Raw genomic sequence first — 26,231 nt, forward strand, 5'->3', positions numbered from 1 at the left:
CCAAGTTACAGCCCCGCTCGGGGGCAGCAGCAGAGCAGATGCCCCCCAAAAGATGCTGGCCTCCGCCCCCAGCCGCCCACTTAGGCGGCCCCTGCCCTGTAGAACCAACACCTCGCTCTCTCACCCCTAGATAAACAGAACCTGTGCCCGGAACCCGGAGACAACGCTGCGCTTCTTCAGCCCACGGCTGCGAAACTGAAGCCCACCTTGGCTCAAAGGAGCCCCAAGACCCCCACTCACACGGAACCCTGTAAACTGCATCTTATAGCCCTCCCTCTCCCCAAGAGCCCGGGACCCCTGCAAAATGAACCCCTGTCCCGGAATCCGGCTACCACCCACCACCAGGAACCTCAAACCCCTATAAATCTTCCTCGATTCCTAAGATCCGGGACCCTCTTTGCCGCCACCCGCACCCCGCGCCGGAAGAGCCCCAGGATCCCACCCCCAGTAAGCCGCCCCCTCACCGCGGGCGCGCCCTGGCAGCCGCCCCACCGCACCGCCTCCCCGACCCCCGCGCTCCCCGGCTCCGCCAGGCTTCGCGCCCACCAGACAGCGCCGCGCAGTCCCCGGAGCCGCCCCCGTCGGGAGCCCGCCCGGAGCCCGCCCGGCTGGCGGCTCGGCGTCCCGGCTCCCCACACACACGCGCTCCGGCCGTTCCTCACCTGGGCAGCGTCCGAGGCGAGCGGACCGGTGAGCCCTGAGGACGGCGAGCGGGCGGCAGGGACGCGGCGGCCCAGGCCTGCGCTGCCGCAGCTCCGCGCTCTTCGCAAGGAAGCGCCGCTGTGAGGAGCGTCCTCCCGCTCCGCGCGCAGCCGGGAGACCGAGCCGCCCCGTGCCCGCCGCTCTTCCCGCGAGATCCCAGCCGCGGCGAGCGACGGCCCCGGCAGCCAGTGGGCGGCGGCGCGACAGGCGGGACTCGGGGCCGACTGCCGCCAATGGCAGAAGGGGAAGGGCGCTTCGTCCCGCCCCTTCCCCACCCTCACCGGCAGAGGTACTAGCGACCTGAGGTAGTCCGAGGCCGCGGGCGCTCGCGCCGAGGTGGCGAGGTGCAAGTGGCTGGGCGAGTTCCTGCTCCTGCTCGGCCGCCATACAGGCATCTAGTAGACCTGAGGAGGGAAGCCGGCTTCCTCACCTTTGCAAATTGAGGCGCCGTTGCCTTGGTTACAGCGCATCCTGTGGTGCACGGGGCGCGTCCGAAGCTGGGAGAACGCCGCCCCTCTACCCCCACCCCCGTCGGCCTCTCCGCTCTCTCCACTTCCAACAGGGCGCCATTGTTAAGATGCTCATGTTTCCCAGCCCAGGACATTGATGCTGACAAAAGGCTGTCTTCGGATTCATGTCTTTATTCCTCATACTTAAAAAAAAAAATCTTCCAGGTAAGTAAGGAGGTGGATGTCGCTCCAATCAACAGCATAGCAAATTCTCAAATCCCACAAAAAGTCCTATCACTGCAGCACCCAGTTCCCGGGGGGTTTGGCACAGGCGGGACGCTGAATCAGTGTGAAAGGAAGGGATGTAGGCAGATAATGAAGTGCATGGAATCTGGACATGCCCCAGGAAATGTGGCTTTCCCAGCGTGTCTCTGTCCTGACAGCCAGCATCTTCATTATTGCGCCTCTCTCGCAGCCCTCACCCACCTTGCCCTCCTGGCTTCCTGGTCACAGCAAGAAGCGCTCTTTTTCCTCCTCAGGGTTAAGCCTTGCACCTGTATCCCCCATAGCAACCATGTCCAGATTTTGTTTCATCAGCTTTCTCCAATGCCAATTTCTCCCTCGTACTCTCTCCTCTCCCATCCTTTGAGCAGAACAAAGCCAGCCAATGTCTTTTCTTCTCAGGATCACACTTCTGGAGAAACATTGAAGATGTCTCCAGTTGCTCATCTCTTCTTTTTCCCACCACTACCCTGTTGCATTTGCTCACATAATCTGCTGCCCTCTTGCTGGTTACAAAAGAGTTCTTGTGCCCAATGAAAGGGTGGTTTGTTTTTTGGGGGGGGGGACGGTGCATTTTCCCCCCAGAGACCTGCCTCTACCCTATTGACCATGCTGACCGCCCCCCCCCCACACCCTGCCTAACTACATCCTGTTTCTCTAGCTACTCCGCAGACTTTTTTTTTTCGTTTTCTTTTCTGGTTTGATAACTGTTGCATATTGATGTCTCTTTATCTTACAGCCACACCTTGTGCCTCATAAGAAAAATGGCCACACATGGTTGCACACTTTGAGTGCCATTTAAGTGGCCCAGACAAAAGCTGTTAAAAGACTTGGGGCAGAGGGGACATGGGTGCGGCTATGAGGCTTGAGCTGTGTGGGAACACAGTGGGTCCTTATAAACCGTGGTAGAAATGGAGGTTTTCTGAGGAGAAAAGCAGGGGCTGGTGTTGTGGCACTATGGACTAAGCTTCTGCCTGCAATGTCGGCATCCTCTATTGGAACTCCAGGACCTGCCACCCATGTGGGAGACCTAGAAGGAGATCTAGGCTTCTGGGTCAGTCCTGGACCAACCCTAACCATTAAGATCATCTGGGGAGTAAATCAGGGGATGGAAGATCTCTCTCTTTCTCTCTCTCCCTCCTTTCAAGTGAATAAATAAACTCCTAAAAATGAAAAAAAAAAAAACTGAGGAGAAAAAAAAAAGATGAATCAGAGCACAGAGGAGGATGCGTAGCAAACCTGACCATGCATTGACCTGTTTAGAAGATTCTTACAGAAGGAGGTGAGCTTACAGAGGAAACAGTCTTAGAAATTAGCCAAGCTGATTGAACTTGACTCTGTATTAAATGGGAGCAGGACCAGCTGTGTCATGTGTAGGTCCTTTAGAAGGTTACCCTTGGAGGCCTACATAGCAGAGCCTCGTATGGGAGGCCCCCCGTGCCTGAATCTGAGGGTAGTAGCTAGAATGCATAACAGGTTAAGATGTCTCTTGCTAACCCAGCACCCAATAAGAAAAAAAGTCCCACTTGCTCCACTTTCAGCCCAGCTCCCTACTAATGTGCCTGGGAAACCAGCAGCAGATGCCCTAAGTGCGAGGGCCCCTGTACCCACGTGAAAAACCCAGGAGAAGCTCCTAGCCTCAGCCTTGCCCAGTCCATCATTGTGACTGTTTAGTGGCATAAACCAAGAGATGGAAGGCTTTTTTCTCTGTCTTTCCATTTCTCTCTGTCACTCTGCCTTTCAAACACATAATGAAGCCCCCCTTTTTTAAGGAATTTTTTAAATAGGAAAAGCAGATATACAGAGTACACCAAGAGAAAGATTGTCTGTCCACTCGTTCACTTCCCAATGTCCAGAGCTGAGCCGATCTGAGCAGGAGCTTCCTCTAGCTGTCCCATGTGAGTTCAGGGTCCCAATGCCTTGGGCCGTCCTCAACTGCTTTCCCATGCCACAAGCAGGGAGCTGGGTGGGAAGTGGAACAGCCAGGATTAGAACCGGCAGCTGTATGGGATCCAGGTAGATTTAGGTAAGGACTTAGGCACTAGGTTACCACACTGGGCCCATAAAGAAAACCTTTTTAGGAAAACAAGTGGCTGTGGAGCCATGGGGTTTCTTAGTAGGATCGTGACATGCAACATAAGTTTATCTCAAAATATAAACCTCTGGGTTTTCCATGTGTCCCATCCATTCTGTTTCCACACAGCTATTTCTCTAGCAGGAATGGACTGGAAAGAAAATTCTATTCTATACTCTGGATCATGATGTGGAACCTTCCTTCTGGTTCTCAGCTTTGTCAATTAACCTTTTATTTTTTATTTTTTTTAAAGATTTATTTATTTTTATTACGAAGTCAGATATACAGAGAGAGGAGGAGAGACAGAGAGGAAGATCTTCTGTCCGATGATTCACTCCCCAAGTGAGCCGCAACGGGCCGGTGCGCGCCGATCCGAAGCTGGGAACCAGGAACTTCTTACCGGTCTCCCACGCGGGTGCAGTGTCCCAATACATTGTGCCGTCCTCGACTGCTTTCCCAGGCCACAAGCAGGGAGCTGGATGGGAAGTGGAGCTGCAGGGATTAGAACCGGCACCCATATGGGATCCTGGGGTGTTCAAGATGAGGACTTTTTGCCGCTAGGCCACGCCGCCGGGCCCATCAATTAACCTTTTATAACTGCCCTATTAATGAGTGCATCAGAGAGTTGGGTATCCCTAAATATAAAGAGAAACCATGAGGTGCTCTCAGCCTGAAGTGAAGCCTAGGACATTTCCATTTGACTTCTAAGTAAAAGCACTTTAGAAGCAGACACTCTGAAGAGGCCAGTTTGAAGGGTATGCAGGCAGCAGGAGTGCTGAAAAAGCAGCAAGCCCCCCAGACAGGGGCACTGCTCTTGCCATCTGTCTTGGTGGTACACTGCGTCACTCTGTGGCCTGACAGTCACGCTTTGTTCCCACAACCTCTCCATCTGGTGTCAAGCGCACCACTCCACACACAGTGCAGACTTAAGAGCCACTCGGGGTGGGGAGGGGCAAATGGACCCTCATCTCAGCATTGGCAGTCCAAGCCTGAGGTTGGGCCTCTGGATCTTGCACATCGCTCCTGGCGGGGGCTGTAGGGAGTGGGGCTACAGGTGAGTTTAGTGTGCGGCTTTGGCACTTGCTTGATCCCACAATTTGGGGGCCACTCGTAGGCCTCATTGTCACCATCTGTGACTGGTGTTTGCCAATCGGCAGTGGAACACAGACCAGCCAGCTTCCTACTCAGGCCTTAGCATTCGCTGCTTGCATTCTGACCATTTACCTAAGTGAGGACAACCAAGGCTTTCTCTTACAGCTCACAAACCAAATTCAATTTTTCCCTCACTCCTTGACTGTCCCCTGGGAAAGTTGCCTCCTGTTCCCCTGCATACTTAACAACGGCATAGAAGACACTTGCAGGAGACTTTACCAGAAGGATCTAGTTCTCTCAGACCTGACTATTCCATCCTTTTAGAGTTTTGGGGAGCACTGCTTTTCTTCAGTTGGAAGGGTGAAATTCTGGGTGAGTCACCCCCAGGGTTGAGGGATAGATGTTCATTTGGCCATGTGTGATCCCCAGATGGAACTGCTGACTTTGATTCCTTTGTTGGCAGGTAACCAGGCAAAAAGAGGGAGAATAAAGAGGGTGGGGATGAGCTATGTCCAGAAAGCTTTGATACACCTCCTTAGGAGCGGTGAGGCTGACTTTGCTCCCCACTGTGAATGGTTTAGTGACTGCGTCTGGCAAACCAGTATAGCAGAAGTGACTGTATGTGACCAGGCTATAAGAGGTATTGCTGGTTCTTCCTCCATCTCTCTTTGATCATGCCCTTCAGAGGTACCCAGCCACCATGGTGTCAGGGTACTGAAGCAGAGTTCGCATGACAGGCAACTCCAGCCTAACAGCTATGTGAGTGAGTCCTCTTAGAACCTACAGCCTAGCCTGACTTAACCTTTTGCTGACTTTGGCCCCAGCTCAAAACCTTGACATAATTTCGTGGGCCACCCAGCTGTGCCTCCCCCAGATTCCACATAAAAGCTCTGTGAGATGATATAATACTGCTAGAATCTAATACATTCTGCAGTCATTTGTTATGAAGCACTACATAGCTAATGTAAGAATGTTCTATCTTTTCTTACTCCTGGACCAAAATCTAAAAACCCATTTCTTGCTCATTATCGGCACTCACATTAACGAAAGAGCAAAGAATAAGGGATTTGTAGCCGTAAGGTGCTATAGTTCATATTGGCTAAGAATAAAAAGTTGAAAACTCCATTCATTGGGGCCTTGTCAAAGTAAAATTGACATCTTGTCAGCATTAAATACCTATGTGAGAACAAGGTGTGTTTGACAGCAAGAATATTGAAATTCTCTCAGAATATAATGCTGTATTGCTGAAGTCTGTTTAACTTGGTAAATTAAGGTTCATCAAGAGAGCAGTTTCTCTATTAAAATGGAAAAGAGGAAAATTCACATGGAAGGAAGACCAGTTAGCATGTTCTCTGTCTAACTCCATTTTACATGTCTCAGAATCACTTAGATGGGTCATGCTTACAAAGCGCTAAATAGTGGGGCCAATGCCATGGTGTAGCAGATTAAACCTCTGGCTACACTGGTGAGTGAACCAGTGTAAGATGGAAGATCTCTCTCTCTCTCTCTCTCTCTCTCTCTCTCCTTATCTCTCTGTAAATCTGCCTTTTAATTAAAAAAATAATTTTTGTTTAGTAAATAAATACTTATAAATAAATAACCATAAGTTGACCAGGTGATAACTTACAGGTATAAAAATATGTTCAAGATATATTTGCATCTCTATGATTCCAATGATCATAACGCAGATGTGTTGATCTTTCATTTCCTTTGCAATGGAGAGAAACATCAAGTCTTTGGACTATAAGATCCTAGAAAGATGAGTTCTCCACCCTTCTCTCACACATTCACTATCAAGCATAGTTAACACACTGCATGGCTAGCAGGTGTAAGTTGTGCAGAACGTACAGAATAAGTCATAGTTTCTGCCAGAAGCAGCAGAAAGAAGGGAGCAGATGGAGAGAGGACTTTCCACAGAGGGAAAAAATAACTCCTACTGGAACATAAGAGTGAAGTGAGCCTCACAAGATTGCACGAATGCAACATGAGTTGCGTGATTCCCTTAAGGGAAACTCAGATGTTCTTACCAGAAGCTAGGGTAACAGCACCCCACCATTTCTTTTTTGAGGGGTGGGTAGAAGTTACTGGACTAGATGAGAATCAGAAAAGAAATTATTTATGTATGGCAAGTTCTCTGTTTTACTTAAATCAGTTTGGGATCGGTCTCGTCACATGGACCTGAAAGAGTCCTAACCCGAGTAGTGCTCTCCAAATGGAGAAGAGTTCGATAAGGGGACATTTCTGGATGGAATATCTACTGTAAACAGCAAGCTCAAAGTCCCTGTGTAAAAACACCTGTTGGAACAAACAGTTCACCTCGGAGGGTAAATCAGAACAGAACTAATGGAAAGGATCATATTACAGACGGCCTTGAAGACCAGGTCGAGCCTGTATGGCACCAACTCCAGTCCATCGTGGGCTTTTCAATCAAGAAGTGGCCTGGTCAGACTGAGGTTTGGGGGAGATTGGCCATGTGGTCTCACAGGTTGGATTGAAGTGAGAAAACTCCAAATAGGAGAGAAGAAGCTAGGTGAAAATTCTGCCCCAAATGGTATGACCTCAACAGCAGGTGACCATTCAGTAAGGCAAGAGTAAGCCCTGTTTTATTGCCAAATAGTAAATGAACTCTAGGAGAAGGTTTGTTTTAGAGGCACAGCACTTATGATTGATCATGCATACACTCCACAAGGGTTTGCTACAAGCGCAGAACTCTGATAGATGTTTGTTATATAATAACAGGTAGAACTCTTGGAATGACGGAAGCCTTTGAGGTACACTTTCTGAGCATAGCCATGACAGGTGCTATGGAAATTAGTAGGTGCTGTAAGATCATGTATCAGGGATGTCCGAGTTAACATTTTTTTTTAAAGATTTATTCATTTTATTACAGCCAGATATACACAGAGGAGGAGAGACAGAGAGGAAGATCTTCTGTCCGATGATTCACTCCCCAAGTGAGCCGCAACGGGCCGATGTGCGCCGATCCGAAGCTGGAAACCTGGAACCTCTTCCGGGTCTTCCCACGCGGGTGCAGGGTCCCAAAGCTTTGGGCTGTCCTCAACTGCTTTCCCATGCCACAAGCAGGGAGCTGGATGGGAAGTGGAGCTGCCAGGATTAAAACCGGCGCCCATATGGGATCCCGGGGCTTTCAAGGCGAGGACTTTAGCCGCTAGGCCACACCTCCGGGCCTCGAGTTAACATTTAAGATGCGTTGGAAGCAAGAGTGGGAGTCAGAGTGGCAAAGGGACTGAACACCCCAAATCAAAACAGACTGAGATTCCATTTTTTTTATCAAAGATCTGACAAAATTCCAATATGGATTTCCTTTACCAAACATCTAAGAGTTAGGAAGAAGGCAGGATTATGCATGTTCTTAGGTGCTATGAGAAAGATTTGGAACTTCATCCTAAAAGCAATGTTATGCTTTTCTGAAGGTGCTCAACTCCATTCTGCTTTGATCACAAAAAGGAGCATAAGAAAGAACAAAATCCATGCAGATTCCAAGTAGGAAGTCAAGTCTTTACAGAACTGCTTTGAGATGATCTCCCTTACTTGTAAACCTGGTGTCTAAAAGTTTTGAATGGAGAGTCACTGGATATAATAAGGAAAGATCAAATGTTGCACGCTGTCTTCTAGGAACACAGTAAAAATCTTATTGCAAATAACAGCTGGCTGTGCTTTCTTGAGAACAGTTTTTGAGGTCACAGAGAGAAGGACAGGAGGAAAGCTAATCCTCGCAGTAGGAAGAAGAGAAGTTATGGAGGGGGAAAGAGGCACACAGATGAAATACGAGGGTTACCCCAGGGACTACCTAGTCCCCACAGGATATGCTCAACACATGTCTGCAGAAAAAAGAAAAAGAGAAAGAAAGGAAAGACAGAAAGAAAGTTGTCATTCCCTAAATAATACAGAATAACAATGATTTACATAGCATGTATGTTGTATCAGATACTAATAACCTAGAAGCAACTTGCAAGATATGGAAGGGTTTGTGTAGGCTATGTGCAAACAGTAGACCATTTATAGAAGGGACTCAGGTATTTACTGATTTGGGTATCTGCAAGGGGTCCTGGAACCAATTTCCCATGAATGCACAGGGAAAGCTAAATTAGGAAGACCGTTAGAAAGAAAAGTGCGGAAGAGTGTGAAAATACATTTCTCAGAAATATTCATTATACATAGCTCATAAACTGAGATTTGGGAACCGTAAGATTAGATTATGGAGGGCCCGGTGCAATGGCCTAGCGGCTAAAGTCCTCGCCTTGAATACGCTGGGATCCCATATGGGCGCTGATTCTAATCCCGGCAGCTCCACTTCCCATCCAGCTCCCTGCTTGTGGCATGGGAAAGCAGTTGAGGACAGCCCAAAGCTTTGGGACCCTGCACCCGCGTGGGAGACCTGGAGGAAGTTCCTGGCTCCTGGCTGAGCACTGGCCGTTGCAGTCACTTGGGGAGTGAATCATTGGACAGAAAATCTTCCTCTCTGTTTCTCCCCTCTGTATATCTGACTTTGCAATAAAAACAAATAAATCTTAAAAAAAGATTAAACTGTGGCTTTGCTGCCCAATAAAGAAGGCATTCACTTTTTTCCCCAGGAAGTCTAGGCACCAGAAGAATGGGTGGGTATGGAGGCCTGTGAGACTAGCAGATGAAAGGGGCCAGCACAATGGCTCAGTTGGGTAATTCTCCACCTGCAAGCGCCAACATCCCATATGGGCACTGGTTCATATCACGGCTGCTTCACTTCTTATCAAGCTTCCTGCTTATAGCCTGGTAAATCAGTACAGGCTGTACTGTCCTTGGGCCTCTGCACCTGTGTGGGAGACCTGGAGGGAGATTCTGGCTCCTGGCTTCAGATCAGCTCAGCCTTAGCCATTGCAGCCATTTGGGGAGTGAACCAGTGATTGGAAGATCTGCTCTCTGTATCATTCCTCTCTCTGTAAATCTCTCAAATAAAAACCAAGTAAATCTTTAAAAAAAATTGGTAACTGAAAAAATCTTGCTTTTCCCAGATGACAGGGTTGAGGCCAGCATGGGGACTGTGGTGATTCTGAAGCCTGCCTTGCAACAGCCCCTACTCTCTGCTGATATCTTCTTTAGAAGTCTCTGGAATCAGCTATTCATTAGCAATCCCCATTGGTTTTGTTTACCAAGTCATAGTGAATCATTACTATTGACCAACAGTCATCCACACCTGTAGACTTTTTCACATACGTTAGGACAGAAAAGTCCAAGAACTACTGCTTTTGGGTAATGAAGAATGGCTTTTTTCTCTCCATCCCTGCTTTCCTTGTGCACATTACAGCTAAATATGTATGATCTTACGAGCCTCTGCTGCCAGAATAAAACAGACTTGTAGAATATCTTGGTAAACTCAATGTTAACGGTAACTTGACCTTTTACTGATTTCAAATTAACCGACGTGGAAATAGTAAGTTGCCTTAATTGAAGTACTACCTTCATTAGAGATGATGAGGTGGGTAAGAGAAAGGCTTCTCGAACAGCATCGTGTGCTCTGTGACCACACTAACCACAATGTGTTGAAGGCGGCATGATTGAAGGGTCTAAAATTGGATCTGTTGATTGGCTATCTCTGCAAGATGTGAACCATACTAACAATGATTCCTTCTCCCCAGTGTGTGCTAAGATGGTTTCCATGGTGATCTACACTGTTTTGTCTAAATTCTTCCTCCTGCCATTTTACCCCCTTCCAACTAGATATTTGTAAAGTACCTATCACTTGAGTATCTCTTCTCTTAACAAGTCCCCAGGAGGGGAAAATGAACATTTCTTGAAAGAAATGGAAGGCTGTCATTTGCTAAAAAAGAGCCCGGTTTGCAAGATTATGTACTGTTTGAGGTTGTCCCTGGAGTGCCTTCCCTTCTAACTTTCACCTTCTGCTCAGGTAATGGGAAGACACATCCTTGGACCACATCCTCTTTTGCTTCAGAGGAACCAGGAGCCCTAGTGTTTCCAGACTTTGGACAGCTAGTCAACTAGGGGAAGGGAGATGCACTAGATTTGGGGGAGACAGATCCCTCCACTGTTTGGCAAGGATACTGCTGCTTGCTCCAGGCACTCAGGAAAACGTTCTCTTCTAGGTTTCTAGGCAGTGATGAGAGGCAGATGCGACGAATACCACTTCTTGGCCAGGCCTCTGCTATCTCGCCTCCCTCATCCACTGGCTGGCTGGATACAGAGAAACCCATGCAGGATTCCAAGATCCTCTAAGGAAAGACCACTAGGTAGAAAGGGTGGTCTTCTGACCATTTTGTTGTAGACTGTTAAATACTTGTACTGAAGTGGGAAACACACTGGTGTGTTAAAGCTACTAAGTCCGGCATTGCTTGTTAGAGCAGCTGATCTACCCTACGTCGATGAGGCAATGCAGCAGGATTTTGGACAGGTCTTCCAACAGAGAGCGTCAGGAAGGCCATAAGGGAAGAAGGAAAATAGAGTGGTCAGCAATGTGATAGACAGGGAAAGGTCAGAGCCCAGGTGGAAAGTCAAGGTCTCCATGATGGCGTTGGCAGCCATAGCCCAACATACACTAAACAGGACAATAAAAAGTTTGGGAATGCAAGGTCTGAGGCCGCCACTGGACTCCAGCCTCTGGGAGGGTCTCCATTTGGAAGGAAATAACCAAAACTTAAAAATATATATATATTTATTTTTTATTGGAAATGCAGATAAGGTTTACAGGGAAAAGGAGAAACAGAAAGAAAGATCTTCCATCTGACAGTCCACTCCCCAAATGGCTGCAATGGCCAGAGCCGAGTTGATCTGAAGCTGGGAGCCCAGTCAAAACTTTTTTAAAAAGATTCAGGTCAAAGGATAAGATGTAGACTTGGCACAGACAAAAGCTTGACCACAGGTGAACAGACAAGATTATATCTTCCCTGAGCCAGGGACAATGTCCGAGTAACAGGCATGTTTAGCCTCAGCATGGCCAACTTGGTGTCAGTCCTCTGGGCTACAGTGCTAGGTATGGTTTGGAGAAAGTTATACCCGTTTGGGAGGAGACAAAGTCACCTTGGCAACCACAGCCAGAGGACAGCAAGGCACAGAGCAAGGCAATCAGCACAACAGATCATGAAACAACAACTCAGGAAAGGAGGCAACTCAGGAAAGGAGGCAACTCAGGAAAGGAGGCAAGCTGACCCCAGTCTCTGGGGTCAGCTGGTAAAAGATGGCAGGAGCTAAGAGATTAGAGGAGTAACAGAAAAATCAGCAAGAATTGCCTTTGAACACCAGGTCTGGTAGACTTCAAAAATAGAGTGAAAACTTAGAAGCAACTCTGATGAATCAGGCCAGCCAGTGCCTGACACCAATCAACAGGAGAGGAAACCAATCATGTCAGGTGAATGTCCCCTTTCCCCCTTGTAATACTGTGGATGAACTGTGTCCACGTGTTAGTGAGGCCTGGCTCTCTCCATGCAGCTCTGCATGCCACACATTCTCACACAGAGAATCACCGCTCCTTCCTTCAGCCAACAGGAGCCGGAATGACAACTCTGGCTGCAGGCACTAGACCATCGCCTGTGACTTAGATACTCAGATGAGTTTTTATAGGCAATGAAGAATGAGGCTGTTAACATTTACACTCTTCCACATGCCTAGGAGGTTGGCCTGCCGAGGATGAAGAATCAGAGTGCCAGGGATCGTAATGAGTTGATCATTACAGGATGGGCTGTATTTTATTGGGAGAAGTAGTTAGCAGCTCTTGGGATAATTAAACTCTCACCCAGAGATCGAGGGAGCCCGGAATGACAAGGCATGGTGCAGACACAGTGCTGGACAAATGGTTACTTCCCTCCAGGATTCTGTCTCTAACTGCAGGGTGGGCGATGTTCCCCCACAATAGTCTCCCTTTGGGCTTGTATTTCATCAGCTTGTGGGCAGGACACAGACAGCATTCTTCAAAGCAAGAGAGGCAGAGGCTTTCATCTGTCTTCCTATCCACACATTCATTGCTTTTCATATATTTGTCTATGAGACATACAGGTTGAGAGCTCCCATTCATTTATTCATTCTCCAAATGTGTGCCACGGGACAGAGATGGATTCATGTCTGGGGCCAGAGAAAGAGCCCCACTCCAGGTCTCCCATGTGGGTAGCAGGGTGGAACATTTTCATCTCAACTATTCTCAGAAAATGAGGGTGGAAAACATGAAGAGATTCCTTGAAATACAAGGTAAAAGGCAAAACTTGTCATGTCTCTTTGTAGGCTCCAGCCTCGACCCAGGAATATAGCAGATACGTAACAATTGGCATTTTTGTTGTCTTTCATGCATCAACATTTGATTTTAAATCTTTTCCAAAGTCAAAGCCATATAAATATCGCTTGGATGCTTGGATGTTTCATACATGGTGCTTCCCTTTACTCATTTTCAAAACACCTAGATTTTTTTTCTAATTTATCAACAAGATAAAATGAGAGCTGAGAGGTCAAAAGAGAGCCAGGGATACAGGATGGAGCCTGAGACAAGAGTTGGTCTTTGGGGGAGCCTTGTGAAGTCGGAAACTTCTCATTGATGCAGCAGCCATTGCTTGGAAAGTGACACAGAACCCAGCAACAAGGTAGCGATGGTCCCTTACCGTGGAGGACATGGTAGAAGACACACAGCAGAATCAGTCTTGGAAGAAAGCCTGAACAAAGTGCCCGTGGAACATGCAGGAAGCAACCATGGGCACTCCCTGAGAGACCTGCCAGTTTCCCTAAGGAGAAGACTTTAACCTGGACATGGAGGTGTGAGCAACGCAGTAGACAGTGCGGTTGGAAAGCAGGGGGAGGCCTCGAGGCATGAGAAGACGTGGCGTGTCTTGAGGGAGTCAGACACCATGTCAGCATTGGAGGGTGAGTGTGAAGTGTCGGCAGACATTCAGAGAAAGATACTGGAAAAGTGAGTTGAGACCAGAGTGTAGAGGAGTATTGGTAGCATCCCTGGTCACTTCCTCTCTGAGAGCTTTCCCTTCTTCATACTCTTACTTCTGAGAAACTCTTCTCCACCTCTCCATAATTATGACCTCCTCTGGAGAGTGTCTGAGAAAAGTCACTAAACACGGTATACAAAGGCTGACACTGTAGCCTAAAGCCAATGTGTTCTCTCTTTGAGGGGTACTTTTCATCAGAAAGTTTATTTCACCTTAGAAAACAAAAGCTTAGGGGTGAGCATTCGCTGTAGGGTTTAAGACACCAAGATAAAGAGGTCCTCATCTTGTATTGGAGAGCCTGGGGTTCAATTCTCAGTTCCACCTGCTCGTTCTAGTTTCCTGCTGTGAAGATCAGGGGAGGCAGCAGGTGATGGCCCAAATATTGGGGCCCCCAGGCCTTTGACTCTTCGCAGTTGAGCTTCCAGATCTCAGGGGTCAGAGAACAAGATTTCCTGTCGTGCATGTCTGAGTTCCTCACCCGGGCGTCCATGAACATGAAATGACATCAAAGTTTGGGGTGGGTTGCTGCATTGCTTTAGTGACTGAAACAGATGGCTATTTGTATGGTAACTGTGCCACCAAGTTACAGGGAGTGATTGGGATTTATACAGCAGAGTCTGCTCTGCTGGTTTTTAAGAAGTCTACAAATAAACTTCCCCAAACTTACAAAGAAGAGCTGTGTCTAGTATTTACTAACCTCACGTCTCCTGGTTGCTGGGCGCTGGGCCACCTTTATGGAACCTAAACACCCTGAGACTGAAAGCCATAGTTCTCATCTAATCACTCTACACAGACCTAGCATAGCTGGTCCAGAAATCGCACATCTGGATACACTTTAGTTCTGTGTGCTCGTGCTGCCTCCAATATCTGAGAGCCAGAAAGTTGCAAGCAGAAGCAAGTTCCTTGCGCAATAGCTCTCCTTCAGCCTCAGCCATTTAGAGCTGTTGCCTAAACCTGCCAAAGGCAAGCTGATCCCATCTCCCTCCTGCCCTCCCCTGCTCCTCTCCCACTCAGACCTGCTGCATAGATCACACCGTCAGTTAAAATGGCAAGACTTGACTGTGTGCTCCTCACGGAGCTCCGCAGGCTGTCAGCCCCGTGACGGTTGGAGAGCTGAGCTCCAGTACATCCCTGATCATTGGCATTCATGGAGGGTCCCTCATTGTCACCTGGTGATGGGGAGCTGCACTCTGGTTAGGTGTGTGTGGGGTCTCTCGCAGTTATTAACCTTTCTGCTGCTCCTGTTGCAGCAAGGGATATGACAGGCTGGGATTATGATCAAGTTTTATTTAATGTACTGCCTCTTACACAGTCAACATTCCAAGTATCGCAGTGAAAGGAAGAGAAAGAAATAACCCCCCCAAACCAAATCAGGCAAGCAGGAAGGAGGAAGGTGAGACCCACAGACTGGTGGATAGATTTCTGGTTCCATCAGATGTGGTTATGTTCCTCTACCAAAAAGGGAGTCCTGACACCCTGAAAGCCACACTTGCGTTCATTGGTGAGGTTGAAAGGGGCTTGGGTACCTGGTCCCCAAAAAGGGTGCCATTCCCTGAGGATGTATAGCTCTAGGGAAGATACCTCATCTAAATGACTATCAAGAACATTGATGGGAGACTTCATGAATGAGAGACCTGCATCAGTGTTTCGGATGCAAGTAGAAGCTGTGGATCTGGGCATGTACACAAGGAACCAGGAAGACATATTTAAATAAACTTCCAGAAAGGTCTGTGGATGCAGCCGGTACTGAACAATCATTTTGGTTGAAATATTGGTTTCTGCAAACTGAAAAAAGAGATAATGACTTGCATTTCAAGGCACAGTGAGATGTTTATTATGGTGCTCCCTGCTAGAGTATGGAAATATTAAGTTAAAAAAGTAAATATGAGCATCTTTAGACTATGTAATGTGTACTCACTGAATGAAACTTGGTAAATACGTATGTAAAGAAAAATATCAAATTACCCATGTTCCTCCTCTGTGATGAGAGACATAGTAGTAATGCCCCAAATTTTTCCTTCTAGTTTTTTTCCTGTCATGCATATGTACACATGACTTTATATGACATATAGAATCTAAAATCAAAGACTTCCATACTACAGTCTCATATTCTGGGTTTACCTTTGCCGAGTCCCCTCCCGTGCAGCCCCGGAAGCCAGGTCCCCCCTCCCTGCCCCACAGAGTCCCCCCAGACCACATCCAGCACTTCTCTCCTTCCAAGGGCTCCGTAATTTATGCTCTTCACACGGCGCCTCTGACAATTAATCACCACTTACCAGCCGCGTGACCTTCAATAATCCCAGAAGCTTGTCGTGAGAATTTAATGAGATCAAGCCTATAAAATAAATACCTCTCACAGTGTGGGGCGCACACTGCAATTGAGCAATAAAGGGAGGCTGTTATTATGATTACGGCCCGTTTGCTGTGTGACATTTCTTCTGTTTGATGTTACAGATGTCCTCCTCTGCTGCTATTCAACTGTGTCTGGCCAGGATTCCAAATTCCCCGAAGACAGCTGCTCTAGCCAGGCACCTAGGCCAGGATTCTCTCTGAGAAGCTAACAGGCAGTCCTGCCACTTGTGATCAGGTAACAGGGCCACCCAGGTCTCTCTCCTTTGCTTCCTCCCCCTAGTTTGGCTGCTTTCACGGTTGTAGATGCTAAGGCTCCGAATGCTCCTACATTCTAAAAAAGTATTTATTTAACACAGAGAAAAGTCAAGACAGAAAGAGTTCTTCTACCTGCCAGTTCATTCCCCAAATGGCTACAACAGTCAGGGCTAGGTCAGGAGCCAAGTACTCTACCCGGCTCTGCCTTGTCTGTGACAAGGTCCCAGGTACTTGGACCATCTTCTGTTGCTTCCCAGACCCATTATCAGGGAGTTAGACTAGAAGCAGACCAGCTGGGACTTGAACTGGTGCTCCTTACGGGATGCTGGCATCACAGATGGTGGTTTAACTTGCTATACCACAGCACTAGCTGCTCTATCTCTTGAATGATCATCTTAGCAGTTGAAGTGCATATAACCAGATCCAATGAGATTCAGTGGTTCAAGGCTTGGATGAGTTTCATTGTCCCTGTGCTGTATTTGATGTGATTGAGGGGTGGATGCTGGACTATGGCTATGCATCGAGTTTCTGGATTGGAAGAGTATTTCTTGTAGCCAATTTCCCATTGTGGAGAGATGAGAGATATCTCTTGCTGCTGTGTGTGGCTTGGGGTAGGCCTGGGCTCTGGTTTTTCTTTTTACAAAGTTTTGTGTCCTGAACAAGTCATGGTTCTGATTTTTGGCTTCCTCATTACAAAATGAGAAGACTATTGTTAAATAATATTTAAGACACCTTAAAACTGAATGGTATGGCCTTATGGGCTGGAGCTCAGAGGGGCTAAGAAGTAATCCCTAAATAGTGTGTAATAGAACTAAGATAAAAATGACTTTGTCAACCACTCTGGTCTAGTTTGCTGCATGGTAGCACTCTTCTAGTGATTTCCATAGGTTAGATGCTTGGCAAGAATTTCTATAGTCTAGCTGGAAACAGACACAAACTGGAAATTACAAACCCAAGTAGAAGCCAAATCTGCTAGATTATTCCCCATGCCATTCTTTGCATGAGAACCCCCAGTGTTAGAAACAAGGTATGCAGTGATGCAGAATGAACTCTCTCAACTTGAGTGCAGCTAAAGGTGGTATGTGGTTCTTTTTTGAACAGTAACTAATTATTATTTTAAAAATTATTTGAGAGGCAGAAAAGGAGAGGATGTGAGAGAGAAAGAGAGAGAGAGAGATCCATCTTCTGGTTCATTCCTCTAACATCTGCAGTGCTCAGGGCTGGACTGAGGCCAAAGTCAGGGACTGGAGACCGAATCTAGTTCCTCCATGTGGTGCATGACAGGCACGAGCCCAGTTGCATCAGCCATCACCATCTGCTTCCCTGAATTTCACTGGCATGGAGATAGAGTGGGAACCAGAGCCAGGATTTGAACCAGGCACTATGGTGTAGGGTACAGGTGTCTTTACCACTAGGCGAATGTCTGCTCCTCTGTGATGGCATTCTGGGTGTTGGAATGTGCTCACAGGTGTTCTAGGTAATTCCTGTCATGGTTATTCATTTTCCCACCCTCCCTTCTGCCACTGGCTGACATGGTAATGAGCCGCCTGGAACGAAAGGACGGAGGCTTTAGGGATGCGTGGCAAGGTAGCAGGAGCCTGGGTCCTGGCCCCGGGAGCCACACAGGACAGATGAGCCCTGCACTGCTACAGAAGACAGGAGCATATTTCTGGGTGTTAAATCAGGCAAACTGGTCTTTGGGGTCTCTCCTACAGCTTCTGCACTCACATCATAACTAATTTATGTGTCAGTTGAGAGCCAAAGGTGTTAATGGAATACGAATGACAAAGCATTCCTGGAAGCTGCGCCGGTCAGAATCCTCAGAGACACGATGCAAAGTGAGCTGGGGGAAGAGAATAATGAGAGGAAGTGGAAAAACCCCTGCTGGATGAAGTCCGGGGAACTGTGTGCAGCCTCAGGGATGAGACGAGAGATGAACTGGAAGCCGGACTGAACAGAAAGTTTGGGAAAGATAGTGGTTTCCCAAATCATTGATCATCACACTTACTTCAGAGGCTTGAAAATACACATTTCTGGGTCTCAGCCCTCTCCCCACAGTGAATGACAAGAAACTGGGGTGGGACCAGGTCATAAACGGCTCTAGACATTTTGAAGAAGCCACTGTTTCCCCAGGCTGGGCTTGGCAGTATCTAGAATTCCCACACTGTGCTATTAAAAAAAAAATGCCAGGAAAAAGGAATCCTCAGAGAAATGCCAGGCCCAGGCTTTCATGCCAGCCTTGCCCTTTATTGGAACATAAACTTTAATTCGTTTGTCAGGAAAAACAAAAAGAGAAGGTTGTCTTGAGGAGAAGGTGGGGAAATGGGTGCACCAAGATGCAACTCGAGCTAATAGCCTCCATAGGGGCAGGGGATGTCAGTTGCCCCCCAGGGGCCATGGTGCTGTGCCCCTGTGGAAGGAGGGAAGGTGGCAGGACTGCCTACCCTCTGGAACCCACTCACCGAGCCTTGAGGAGCTAGGTGCTATGCCAGGAGAGGGTCATGCCATGGTGAGTCCTTGGCCCTCCCCCCGGTGAAGAACTCCCCCTGTGTTATTTAGCATGCTGCGGTCATTGCTGGAGACTGGCCACGGCCAGGTCAGGCCTCCACGGCACTCAAGGGCCCTCGTGGAGTCCCCAGCAAGCTCAGCCTTCAGCCTTGATTTCCATTAGTTCAGGGTGGAGGAGAAAGGGCACGTTCTGGAAGCTCCCAGGGTTCTGCATTGTGACTCGGAGAAAATAAAAGGGCTTAATTACTTTGGGCTAAAGTACACAGGCATTTGACATTTTGAAAAATGGTTTTATGACATTTCTTTGATAGGTCTAGACCAAAGGCAGCTGCTGACACTCCAGGGAAGAGAGAGAAAAGGAGAGGGAGAGAGAGCAAGCGGGGGAGCTCGATATTTTAATCACACTCCCTGTGTTTGCAGAGGGCTTTATGCTTTTCCAAGCAGCTTCACATTCTTGCCTACATTTTTTTTTTTTTTTTTACGATAACTCAACAAGGGAGGGCAGGGATAAAGAAAGCCTGCCATTTACTAGCTGGATAAACCTGGCCAAATTAACCTCTCTGACACCAGTTTTTTCTCTTTTTTATAAAGTGAGGATGACCTTGTGGTGATGAAGACATAACAGACAAATGTAAATCAAGCCTCCAGCACAGCTGCCTGGGCAGGGCAGGTGCTCATGAGCTGTGGATTTCCATCTGCTCCCATTATATGGATGAGGAAACTAAGGGGAATGAAACAATGTGAGTCCATAAAGGGTTAGGGTCCCGTCGCTGGCCGTGCCCAGTCCAGTGATTTTTCTCAGTGTAATATGAAACTCCCAGAAAAGGCTATTTCTCAAAATAAAGCAAAATCCTTTTTGTTGGGACTGGCGTTGTGGCATAGAGGGCAAAACCACTGCCTGTGTTGCCAGCATCTCATGTGGGTGCTGGTTCGAGTACCAGATGCTCTGCTTCTGATCCAGCTCCCTGCTAGTGCACCCGGGAAGCAGAGGAGGACAGCCCAAGTACTGCGAGACCATAAAGAGGATCCTGGTTTTGGGCTGACCCCATCCTGGCTCTCTGTAAACTATGCCTTTCAAATAAGTAAGTAAATAATTTTTAAACATCCCTTCCATTATGTTTTGCCCCCACTCCATACTCTGAGGAGATCTGAAATGGACTTGTGGGCTCCTGGTAAGCAGACAGGAAGGTAGCTGGGAAGACAGAATCTCCCTGGGAAGGCAACAGCCACACAACCGGGAAGGAGAGGCAGAAGCGCTTGGTGAGTGCCGGAAGGAGCTGGCCGGGAGCACAGCACAGAAAGCCCCAGGAGCCAAGGCGCTTCCACCCATCAGCCTGACTTGAGGCAGGGAGCACCTGCCGCAGCCAGCCTGGCAAGAGCAGGGCTGGAAATGACCTCGACAGAGGGAATGTCATGAGTAAGAGGAAATCCAAAAACTCTACACCCAGGGCTGTGCTTGGACTAAAAAATCCAACAACACAAGTTCAAGTGAGTAAAATGGAGCTGAAGGTAGAAGGTGCTTTCATTTCCCTGGAGCTCAGCCATCCATCGGGAGGCAGCCAGAGGCGGTAGGTCAAGGAGTGCTGTGTCCCCCTGCCCTGGCTTTGACACTATTAGAGTTGCAAGCCTTTGTATAGCGTCTAACTTTCCTAGGCCTCAGCTTTTCTCCTGCTAACACCAGCGGATTGGTCTGTGAGATGCTCCTCATGGTGTATTTTAATCTTAACAAAGGACTCAATTATGTTTTTTAAAAAAGATTTTATTTATTTTTATTGTGAAGTTATTATTTAATTTATTATTATTTAATCTTATTGCAAAGATATATAGAGAGGAGGAGAGACAGAAAGGAAGATCTTTCTTCTGTTGATTCACTCCCCAAGCAGCCGCAATGGCTGGAGCTGCGCTGATCTGAAGCCAGGAGCAAGGAGCTTCTTTCCTGGTCTCCCACGAGGGTACAGGGTCTCAAGTGTTTGGGCCGTCCTTAACTGCTTTTCCAGGCTACAAGCAGGGAGCTGTATGGGAAGCGGGGTCACAGGCTATGAACCGGTACCCATATGGGATCTTGGGCGCGTGCAAGGCAAGGACCTTAGCCAGTAGGCTATCACACCAGGCCCTCAACTACGTTTTATCCACATCCAGAAAACCTGGTAGTTTCAGCAGGCAATAGATTCAGTAAGAATCATTAATATATAGATAGCTGATGCAAACTTAGTATGTCTTGCTTGCTGGATGCCTAGAAGTGGGTTAGTCCATTGTACTTCCCCCTCAGCTCTTGGCACCGCATCAGACACCCCCGCCTGTGCTCAATAAACATCTTGTCATGGCACCACAGGAATGGACAAAGGAACAGCTGGAGCTCAATGAACAGTTATTGACCCAATTAATTAATGAATGGATTAATGGAAAATTGATCCAGCCTTTCATTCTGATCTCAGGACAGTGGAACTATGAGAAAGGAAATTCACAATGGAGGCGAAGCCAGGAGTGGTGACAACAAAGGGAGCAAGGAAGTAAAAGAGAGAAGAGTGGGAGGAAAGACACATGCAAACGATGATTACTCACCAGACTGTCCCTGCTCGCGTCCGGGAATGGTACTCCAACCATCCATCCATCTATAAGACTGTCTGTCCATCCACCTGTGCTTCTGTCCGTCCATCTATCCACTCACCCACCTGTCCACCAGTTGATCCAGCCATCTGTCTACTCAATTTTCTGTCCATTCATCCAACCATCCGTTCATCTGTCCATCAGTCTGCCCATCCATACATCTTTCCATCTGTCCTCTCAACAATCTATCCATTTACCCATCTTTCCATTAACTCACTCCTTTATTCATTGCTGTAGCCTTTTTATGAGGAACAGTATCACACTAACTTAAACTGGAGACCAGCAAGGACACAGTGAAGGTAGAACCCAGCTACTGCATGTCAGGGCTAGGCCTCTTTGATACAGAGCGAAAACAAAAGCTCATTCCCCTACTGTCTGGTCACCATTGCACAACCCAGAACATAGTGTAACCCCATATGTATTAGGGTATTTCCCCGCATATCAAGCTTGGAGTCTATAGCAGATACAAGGTCGGTGTCCTTGAATTTAGTCCAACTCTGGGGCAGTCTTCTTGGAGATAGTGTCTGCTTCTATGGGGCGAGGGGTCAGTCCTACACGACAGCCCCACTTCACATGCCAGTCTCAGGTGCAGGCTTTGACCTGTGCTTCTGCTCTGCTGCCTGTAAGTTGGGATGCTGGTGACACCTGCCTTGGGTTTGATTAAATTGCCAGAGTGGCTCACAGAACTCAGCAAAGCACTTCACTTACGTTTGTTTGCTTATTCCAGGGATTGTTTCGAAGGTTGTGGATGAATGCCAGATGTATTGGATACACAGGATGAGGAAGGAGAGAAGCCATGTAGAGCTTCCATATCCTCTGCAGCTATCCTCCAGGGGAAACTTAGCTGTCTGGAAACTTCCGGAAGCCAGTCCTTCAGGGTTTTGATGAAAGTCTCATAATCCTTCGGCCTCTTTTCTTTTCTCAAAGGTTGGCAAGGGGATGGGTGCTCTAAGCCCCAGTTCCCTGATCATGCCTTGGAGTTTCCGGTGACCATCCTCCACCCTGGAGCCACCCAGGCACTGCCAGACACTGTCAGACACCAAGTCATCTCATTAGCATACAAAAGACATTCTTATCACTTCTGGAGACCAAATGCATATTTCATAGTAGCACAATGCCAGAACTGACTTATATAAATTACTTCTCGACAAATAATATGAGATGTGTGATGGCTCAAGATCCCACACTAACTCTGCTGTTTTCTGGGTTGCCAAAGATGCACTGCAGGGGAGCTCTATGAATACTGTTTTTAAAAGGTGTCTGTGTCTGCCTCCTATGGGTCCTATGGCACCTCAAGTTTCCTCCCAGCTAGTCCTGGGGGTCCTGTATATGCAGGTCTCACAGCACCTGACCTCAGCTGCCCACCTGCTCTGCCTTGCTGTGCTGAGGGCTCAGTTACCACTCATGAACGTTTCAGCAACCACATGAGCCACTTTCCAAACCTGGTACATTGTGGTACGCTGGAGGCCCCTTTGTTGTTGCTGGTATTCTCTGGTGCTGATGTTGAGGCTGTACAAGCCCAACACCTGCCCATGCCCCATGCCTCCCCTAGCTACACCTGACAAGGACATTCCACAGTGACAGTAGCCACAGGCTCCAAAGTGACAGCTATCTTAGACCATCACTGTCTATGTCCATCACTGTGAAACTACTGTTCTATACGTTTTCTTTCTAGGCCCTGCCCATCTCTTTCCTTCTCTTTCATACACAGATAACTTGGGCATCAGTGCAGAGGAGGCAGACAGAGGTCATCTGGAATCTGCATGCCCACTTCCCAGATGGCGGGCTATTTATTCTACTTGAGTCAAACTTCTGTGACTCCCTTCTCTATTCCCTTAGCATATATTACTTTCCTGGAGGTTCCTTGGTTCCTCCTGTGAATAGATTCCTACAGGGCCTTCCCCAATGCTCAATTAAATGTTCTTGACCTTACAGGGATCATAGCTTAGCTCTGCTCTCAAGGGGGGAACCAGATGAGAGATATAGGTTGGGGTCAGATCTCAACTGAAATGTTGTGCTGAAGACCCTGAGGCCTCATTTAAGCCTAACATGGCAGAATGCAGTGCAGTGGTTGATTACTGATGTCTGCCATGCCCATTGGCGGGGGGGGTGACATGTGTGTACATCTATGCCCTCTGGTCTAGATTACCTAAAAGATTAGCGAGCGGGCAGAAAGAGGAAGGAGTTCAGATATGCACATAGCAAAATTTAACAGTATAATACCAAGAAAGGTATTTTAAAAAATAATCCCTTGTGTAGATGAAAATCTGAAACTCAGAGAAAATGTGCGACTTGCTTTAGGGCAGAGACTAAGTGGTAAGGTCAGGATGTACATCTGGGTCTCTGGACTCCAGAGTCCTTGCTCTGCCCGCAGCCCCACGCACTTAGGCTGCGATGGGCTGGCCCACAAGACTCTTGATGGCGGCAGTGAGATTTCCTCTTGATGGAGCTTTGCCTGACCACTGCACATAGGCAGGCTTTTTAGTAACTGCTGACAATGGTGGCTGCCAACGACGACAAACCCGTGGTGGAGCTGCCCAGTCCCAGGGACAGAGGGAGGGGTAACTGCTCCCACAGGCAACTTAACATGAGATGGGTTATGGAACTTACTCCTGAGTTACAGCCACACAACCCAAGCCCCAAGGAAGCCAGCAGCCAGCAGGGTCCCCTACATGAAGGGCTGCTGGCCCGGGACTGCTGGCTGCTTGTGGCTCTGTGTGCAGACCTGCAGATTTCTGAGAAGAGCACACACGTGGGCTTCAATTCCATCCTGTCTCAAAAGGCAGCCCTCCCATGAAGGAGAGTCACAGCTTTTGCAGGAGGTGGTGGGCTGCTCCGTGCCCTCCCTCCTCCATGTAAACAGGTGGCAACTCTCCCCTCCCTTTCCCATGCCCCGTCCCCCTGAGTGCAGGAAGCAGAGTCACAGCCTGGACCCATGATATTCCAACCAACACTGCAATCAGCCCTGTGCTACTGAGTGCTCAGCCCTGTGGGGGAGAATAAGAAAGCCAAACCCCACAGACCTTCCATCCAAGAGATGGGAAGACCCCTGAAGGTTAATAAGACTGTGCAGCATATAAGCAAGTGCTGGACTTGGTGGGAACAGGGGGGCAAAACTAGGAAACCTGTAAATGTTGGTTTTCACATGAGAGGTGATGAAGTTGGGGGGATTTGAGCTGGGTCCTAGTGTGAGGTATGACTAAAATTTTGAGGCAAACGGGGTTCAGGTTTGGGGTCTGCCCTCTATCAGCTGCTAGCCTCCAGCCACATGCCTTCCGGAGGTCTTGTTTCATAATCTACTTCAAGGTTAATTGCATCCTCCCCTTACCCACCAAGTGTCCACTAACCCTCATAGTTCCTTCACAGCATTGTGACGTTTCTAATGCTAGGAGTTTTAAGAGTCGTTTTGCAATTCACTATGGGCAGCCGTGGCTGATGTGAGCTGAGCAGATGTGGTGGTAGCACCTGGCCTGAGCTGATAGGATGATTCCTGGGATCATTCATCCCATGCAGCAGTAGTTCTGTATTCACTACAAGAACATGGAAGTGTTGGATTATGACCTACTGTCCTTGGTCCCAGCCGGGTGAAATGCAGTAGCCCATCCATTGTTATGGAGATCAAACCCTGTGGAGTTCTGAGCACACGTGGCTACCAGACACCTGTCAGATTGTCCTTAGAGCTCGCAGGTGGGCAGCAAGCCTCTCCATCACCCCTGTAACTGTGAGAGCAGCTCTGTAAAGCAGGACCAGGCCGATTTCATCTGTAAAGGGCCACATAGGAAATATCATGGGCCACATATGGTTCCTGTTGTCACTGGTCATTTTTGCAGCATGGAGGCAGCTTCGACAAATGGGCATGGCTGCGCTCCTTTAAAACTTGATTTACAAAAAGAATCAGCTGGCTGGATCTGGCCCTGAGGGTTGTGCTGGAATCACCATGGAGGACAGGAAGGAGTTTGAGGCCCAGAAAGGCGAACTCCAGGGGTCACCAATCCATCCCAAGTCCTCCATGAAGTCCCAGAGGCTGGCCTTCTCCCTGGAATGGACACTGCCCTGGTGCACAGCCCGTCTCTCCCCCTCCCAGTGCACCAGAGTCTCTGACTCAGCACCCGAGTACAGGGCAGGGCAGGGGACACAAGAGGATGTGAACATCCTCATCCAGCAAAATACAAACACCAAAAGCTATGAGCAGTGGCAGACCATGTCTGTTACGGCTGCTGGCTGTCTGGCTGGGCTGCGGGCTTGGCTGTCAGTGTACCAGGTGGTGGCCAGGGGAAAAGAGGCAGGTGATAGGCACGGGGGGGGGTGGAGCCAGGGCCCTCTGCTCACCATCTGCTGCTCCCCTCCTCTTCTTTAGCTAGGCACGGTAGGGGCTCCATCCGCCTCCGCCTAACACAGTGCCAAGAGGCAGGAAGCAAGGACACATGCTACATGCTCCTGAGAGATCCTGTGGGAGGTTGGCTATAAGCAGCAGCCCCCGGGGCCTGTGGGGCTGCGGGCTGCTGGGAGTGTTAGCTGAGCTGACTGCCTGGGGCCAGGAAACCCAGCAGAAGATAAGGCATTGGTTCTAAGCCCTAAGCAGAAAGGAGTGTTTGTGAATCTTTTTCCGTTTTACAGATGGGAATACTGAGCTCCATCATACTCTTACTAGCAGCCAAGCCATGGAACAGCAAGTTATAGGTCGGGGTTCCCAGTCAACAAAAGCTAATTTTAAATACCGGGCTCCCGGGCCAGGCAGAATACATGCCCCAAATGGGTTTAATTACAGCACTTGCCTCGGGCATTGCTATGAAGGTTAAATGAATAACTGCACAGACTAGCTTTCCAAGAAGAGGCACTCATCAGCCAGGCCGTCCTGTTGCTTCTCTTTGTTGGTGCAGACTGACTGATCGATTTTTTTCTGGATGAAAAGAAGTGCTCTGACTGGCCATTGATTAGCTCACTATAAAGACTTCTGCCTTTGTGTTAGCCAGGGGA

The 26,231-nt window shown here is 48.3% G+C and overlaps 1 protein-coding gene and 1 long non-coding RNA gene across 4 annotated transcripts in view; one reads left to right on the forward strand and one right to left on the reverse strand.

The window, feature by feature from the left end:
• The window catches only part of GLCE (glucuronic acid epimerase), a 91,695-nt gene extending 90,331 nt beyond the window's left edge, over window positions 1-1,364 (reverse strand). The window contains exon 1 of one of the 3 annotated variants that reach the window (XM_058665626.1): window positions 663-935. The gene's annotated coding sequence lies outside the window, so the exon portion shown is untranslated. Of the gene's footprint in view, window positions 1-662; window positions 936-983 lie in introns of those variants that run through there. The other 2 variants (XM_058665624.1, XM_058665623.1) reach the window with 2 other exon arrangements.
• Window positions 1,365-2,588: 1,224 nt separating this feature from the next.
• The window catches only part of LOC131480449 (uncharacterized), a 31,293-nt gene continuing 7,650 nt past the window's right edge, over window positions 2,589-26,231 (forward strand). The window contains exons 1-2 of the long non-coding RNA XR_009245536.1: window positions 2,589-2,715; window positions 15,987-16,119. This is a non-coding gene — a long non-coding RNA (uncharacterized LOC131480449). The remainder of the gene's footprint in view (window positions 2,716-15,986; window positions 16,120-26,231) is intronic.

This window comes from Ochotona princeps, chromosome 6, assembly GCF_030435755.1.
Source record: "Ochotona princeps isolate mOchPri1 chromosome 6, mOchPri1.hap1, whole genome shotgun sequence".
Taxonomy (NCBI): Eukaryota; Metazoa; Chordata; class Mammalia; order Lagomorpha; family Ochotonidae; genus Ochotona; species Ochotona princeps.